The following is a 5,926-nucleotide window of genomic DNA, read 5'->3' as shown; positions in this document are numbered from 1 at the left end:
GGTTTTTTCCCTGTCTTAGTGTTTGGAACCACTGATCACTGTCTAAGAGAGAAATTTTTAACAGAATTGATGCACAGAAGAATTTGTAGTCTCATACCCACTATTCAGGATCATTTGTTTAAGTAGCAAGGTAAGTTTCTTATCAGTGGTTGTAGAACATGGTCTATACAAAAAGGGTCATATGTGTTATGGTTAGCAAACATAATCCTTTCAAGGGTTGGCTTGTAAATGTAAAGTGAAGTTGCCAGAGGTTAAGAAGGAAGATGGTAAGGAATGGTACTTAACATTGAAAGAATTGTCTTCTCGGGAACCAGCAGTTAGCGTAATGGCTATGTCGCTGGACTCCCACCTAGTCAACCGCGGTTCGTGTCCCGGACCTGGTGGCTTAAAACTCATGTCGGGCGCGTGTGCGTGCATGCCCAAGATCCCGAGAGGAGAATGGAGGAGAAGGGATTGCGATGTGACCACCCCCCCGAGCGGTGATTTCTCGCTTTCTGTCTCTATGTCTCTCTCTGTCTGTCTGGCGAGCGCACGTGCCCTATAGCGAAAATCTCCCCCCCCCAAAAAAAAGAAAGAATTGTCTTCTAAAGATTTTGTAATTGAATAAAAAAATTAAGATGTCATTTTCACACTAGAAGAGATTTAAATAAAATATTTTATAGCATAGAGCTTGCCAATGAAAAACATCTGGAAGCTCAAGTGAGGCCATAACAATGAGCTTTTTAATCCCCGAGATTCAAATAGGCTCAAACTACTGAGAGAAATAATCGACAGGAAACTCTCAATATCATCTAAAAGATGAATTTCAAGGAAGACATTAAGCCAAAGAAAGATCACCTGGGAAGAATAGTAGCCAATCATGAGGGTAGAGGAAAAACAGAAAAAAGAATAACATGAAGACACAGAAATTTTTATTATAGTGATCCTACTGAGTTGGAAAAGGCAAATAAATAGGCTACAAAACTTCAAAACTTAGCCATACCTGAAAACCTGCGTGTTGCAGCCCTCTTCTAAACCAATATAACACCCGTCATTCCATCTAAATAACATTCATAAAGCTGGCACTCAAATTTGGCCAACCATTGAATATTTATGCATTTTTAATGCAATTTTAGCATTTAACCTCATGACAATATCTTGAGTTATATATCATCTACCTTCATTTTGTAGATGGAGAAAATGAGGTTCAGAGGAGTTAGGTTAGGACCATTGACTCCCAGGTAGTAAATGACAGGGCTGATGTGCAGTTCTCAGAGCAGAAACTGTATAGCCAATGCTTTTTTCCCTTTAGAATTGTCTTTACTGGTTCTGCATGCCCGGACTTCCCTCAGACAGATACTAGTTATCCTCAGGTGTATAATGTGCATGTATTTGTTGCTTAACTGTGAAACCTCAAAGACTGAGTTTGAACCAATGAAGAAAACGAGCAACTGAAAACTTAGTAAAATAATTTGCTTTATATAAAATTATGAACCTTGTACTTGGGACACTCTACTTTGGTCTAAAGCTTAGTTTGCCATTAGCATTTGTGTAAGAATGGATAACTTACTTAACTTGTGGTGCTTCTCAATTTAAGAAAACTAACTACTCTGATTCATAATACCATTGAGAAGAATATATATAAATACTCACAGAGAGAGAGAGAGAGAGAGAACCAGACATGTAATTTTGAATATTCATAAAATTTCCAAATATCGGTTTAAGTTATATAAAATATAAAAGAGGGATAATACATAACAATCATTTCACTTCAATAGCTTGTAGCTCTATAAATATTTAATGTGGTAAATAAGATGATTAATCTCAATTTTAGATCATGAGATTTGAAATCTGTTTGATTACGGTAATGAAATAATGCACATGATATAAAAACATTTCAATTTCAGTGAACTATGTATCCCACAACAACTATTAACAAGATGTCCTTCTCTTTGCTTTAGAAAAACTGATTCCCAAATAAAATAAATGGAGATTGGGACAGAAGTAACTACTAGGACTAACTGATGCCAAAGAACGGCAAATCCCCCTCTTTGTTACTTTTACTATCATCTACCTTATCATTGTGGTTGGAAACATGGGGTGTTTATATCGATTCTCATGGACTCTCATCTGAACACTCCTATGTACTTTTATCTCTGGTGGACACTGGATACTCCTCAGCTGTCACTCCCAAGGTCTTGGCTCGGCTCTCTATAGGAGACAAGGGCATCTCCTACAATGTGTGCACCACTCAGATGTTCTTTATTGCAGACTTTGCCACAATGGAAAATTTTCTCCTGGCCTCAGTGGCCTATGACCACTATGCAGCAGTGCGCAGACCCCTACATTATACCACCACCATGGCAACAAGTGTGTGTGGTTCTCTGGCCATAGGCTGCTATATCTGTGGTTTCCTGAATGCTTCCATCCATGTTGAAAAAATATTCAGGCTCTCTTTCTATAAGTCCAATGTGGTCTATCCCTTTTTCTGTGATGTCCCAGCAGTCATGGCTCTCTCTTGCTCTGATAGACATGTTAATGAGCTGGTTCTGGTTTACATAGGCAGCTTTGAAATCTGTTTTGCTCTTGATATCTTACCTATTTATATTTTTCACCATCCTAAAGATGCATTCAGCTGCAGGATCCTAGAAGGCTTTATCCATTTGTGCCTCCCACCTCACTGCAGTCTCCATCTTCTTCTTTTATTTTGTACATTTTTTTACTGGTGACTTACTAGACATAAGATTGTTGGGTTCAGACCCTTTTTCATTGTATTAGATATTCCCAGATTACTTTGTCAGAAGGTGGCAGAAAGATATATTTATTTTTTAAATTAATTCATTCATTCATTATTTTCATTTCATTTTCTTTCATACAGTCACATTATTATTCGTCTTATGAGGTGGATATTTCAACAGGTGGACTTAACAATAACTTACTGTATATTTGAAAATTGCTAGAAAAAAGGGCTTTGCATATTCTCATCACAGAGTAAAAATGAGATGATGAATATGCTAATTACCTTTATTTGATCCTTACACATTGTATTCATATACTGAATAATCTCACTGTACCCCCATAACATGTATGACCATTTTTTGTGTCAATTTAAAATGACAATACAAATAAAATAGAATCTATAGGGATTCAGAAAAGAAGTGGAAGCAAACAAAAAAAAAGGAGTCAGATTCAAAGGCTAGTACTATATGATTCCATTTATTTGAAATACTTTAAATGGCAAAATTACAAGGACAAAAATCAATATTTGCTAGAACCTGGGAGTTGTGGAATGGTTTAACAACAAAAGACCTGAGAAAAATTGGGGGGCTGAAGTTGTTTTAATTTTTTAAAATTTTGATTGTGGTGGTATTTAGATGATCATGTATAATTGCCCAAGCTCTCACAATTGTTCAATAAAGTTTATATATATGAATTTTACCATAATTTTTTAAAAAGAAAAAACGATAACAAGTATACACATGCATATAATGGTTTAGAAAGTGAAGCTAAGTCCCCACAGGCAAATTTAATTGTTTATTCCCTAAATAAGTGAAATTAAGCTATGTCGTTACCATCATGGGTAGAGGTCTGTGCCCTTGAAATTCCCTTGTCTGTAAAATTCCCTCCTGACCCCTATATATTGTCTTCTAAAATGCTAATTTAAATTTTCTGTTTTACATCATTTTAAAAGGAACAAGCCATGTGTGCAGCCCTTTGGGCTACTTGTCGGGATGTGAATACTTCTTATAACACATGTTGGACTTTTTCCAATCGGAGAATTTTCTGAGTCTGCAACCGTTGACAGAGGAAACCTTTTACTGAGTTCTTTTATACACTGTCCCTTGCTTGCTTCTCAAAGACAATGCATAATTCTTATGCATATGCAGAAACCTTAATAGTATGTCTGTTTCACAAATAAAAGAGCTTTGTTTGTCATAGTGTAGATGGCAATGCCAAGTGCACTTTTCGACCTGTTTCCAAGTGAATTTCTCCAATAAAATTTAAACATTCTCCCTTGGCAGAATTCCTGATCAGTGGTTTCAAATTCAGGATTTCTAGCACCTTTTCTCAAGGAACAAGGTAAGCTTTTATATTTCATACCTCTTCCCCTCCTTTTTTGGTGATAAATGTAATACATGCAAAAGCAGTAGGAAAGCTTCAAGTTCAATGAATTATTTGATGTTAAAACAGGATGTAGTGAACACTTCTCTGAAACAGTTGGACTAAGTCCCAGTACAGAAGTATTTTCCTTAGTAGGAAGTTCTCTGATACTCAGGGAACACCAACTATGTTCTTGAGGAAGAGAAGCAAAATGTAAGAGTAAATGATATTTTGATTTTACTGTCTGTTGACCTGCCATTTCAGGGAAATCAAACCAGAACTGTTTGAATTAATACTTCTTTACACTCTGGGAATGTCCTCAAGAAATTATTTGGATTTGCTCTTTATTTTAGTGTTCTTTACATCACAATCTTAACCACTTTTTTGTGTATAGAAAAAGCGACAATGTGGTGGTTCAGAGGACAGTTATGAACTCAGTCATACCTACACTCAAATCTTGAATCTGCTCCATGGTACAGAAATAATTTTAGGAAGTAACATACATTTTTAAATATTTAAATATTTTCCTTGTCTATAAAATATTGATAGTAGCACTGATTTATAATGTAGTTGTAAGTCTAAATGAGATGTATCAATAATATAAGTCTATAATTCTTTGTAAATGTTCATAGCATATAACGTGGTAGAAAAGTTATAAATTTTATTATTGTGTGTTGGAAATTGGTAAGCTCAATGCTTTTAGGGACTAATAATGTTGAGAGAAGTTGCAAAAAGGCTAGGAAAATGGTAAACAAGTACAATTAGAGAGAATGGATTTTCTGCCATAGCCTTTGAAGTCAAGTGAAAAATAAATATGAACCTCACCAAAGAACATACACGCAGGCTAGAATAAAAACAACAATCCATAAATTTTCAACCTTCTATCTCCAGGATTCATCCAATAAATGAGACCAAAGAGAATAGGAATGAGTTTTAGAAAAAGGAACTCCTTAAAATATGGAATGAAAGGAACCAGCAGTTAGCGTAATGGCTATGTCGCCGAACACCCATGTAGCTGACCGCGGTTTGAGTTCCGGACCCAGTGGCTTAAACTCACGCTGGGCACTTGTGCATGCGTGCCCAAGATCCTGAGAGGAGAATGGAGGAGAAGGGATTGCGGCGTGGCCATCTCCCCTGGGGCGGGGGGGTGATTTCTCGTTTTCTGTCTCTCTGTCTCTCTTTCTGGTGAGTGCACACGCCCTGTAGCAAAAAAAAAAAAAAAACCACATATAGTGAAAGGAAAATTAGGCAAAAATAAGATAAACGTCTCTGGGTTCTTTCTTGGAATGGCTGTCATGCAATGAGATACAATGGAGGACACAGAAAAGACTGAGTAGACCTGCTGTGTGTGGAAAAGCAAAACAAGAGTGGGACTACCAGACTTCATAATTACCTACCCATTGTGGTCCTGAGGTCACACAGCTTCCATCCTAATACTAATGTCAAAGCAAAACAGAGTGAAACGACTATTAAATCTTTTGCCAACATTTATTAATCTGAGTGTTAATATTTGTTAGTACAAACAGGCCTTCTGACCTGAAGATTTTCTATCAATTCACAACCATGTTTGAGGAGTATACCACAAGATAAAATTATTAAAATTGAGTGACTTTAAATAACTACCGAGTAAGATGGTGCTGAACACATGCATTGTGCTAACTGATTTCTATGCATCCTTTAACTCTTATCATACCCCTTTTGATAGATCCTATTACTTGCTTCACCTTACAAAGTGATAAAATAATCCTCAAAGAATTTATGTTAGAATCAATGTCTCCCAGTACTAAGTGGTGAGGAAGTTGTTTGTTTTACATATGCCTGTACCTGTTAGCCCACATTCTAACAC

General features: G+C 36.4%; 1 pseudogene; it reads left to right on the top strand.

Annotated features, from left to right (window-relative positions):
* The first annotated feature begins 1,990 nt into the window (after positions 1 to 1,990).
* Positions 1,991 to 2,757, top strand: LOC102480640 (olfactory receptor 5B2-like; annotated as a pseudogene).
* Positions 2,758 to 5,926: the final 3,169 nt, after the last annotated feature.

Source organism: Tupaia chinensis, unplaced genomic scaffold, assembly GCF_000334495.1.
Source record: "Tupaia chinensis unplaced genomic scaffold, TupChi_1.0 Scaffold000709_1, whole genome shotgun sequence".
Taxonomy (NCBI): Eukaryota; Metazoa; Chordata; class Mammalia; order Scandentia; family Tupaiidae; genus Tupaia; species Tupaia belangeri.
The sequence above is the reverse complement of the archived record's forward strand: the minus strand, read 5'-3'. Positions and strand labels throughout refer to the sequence as shown.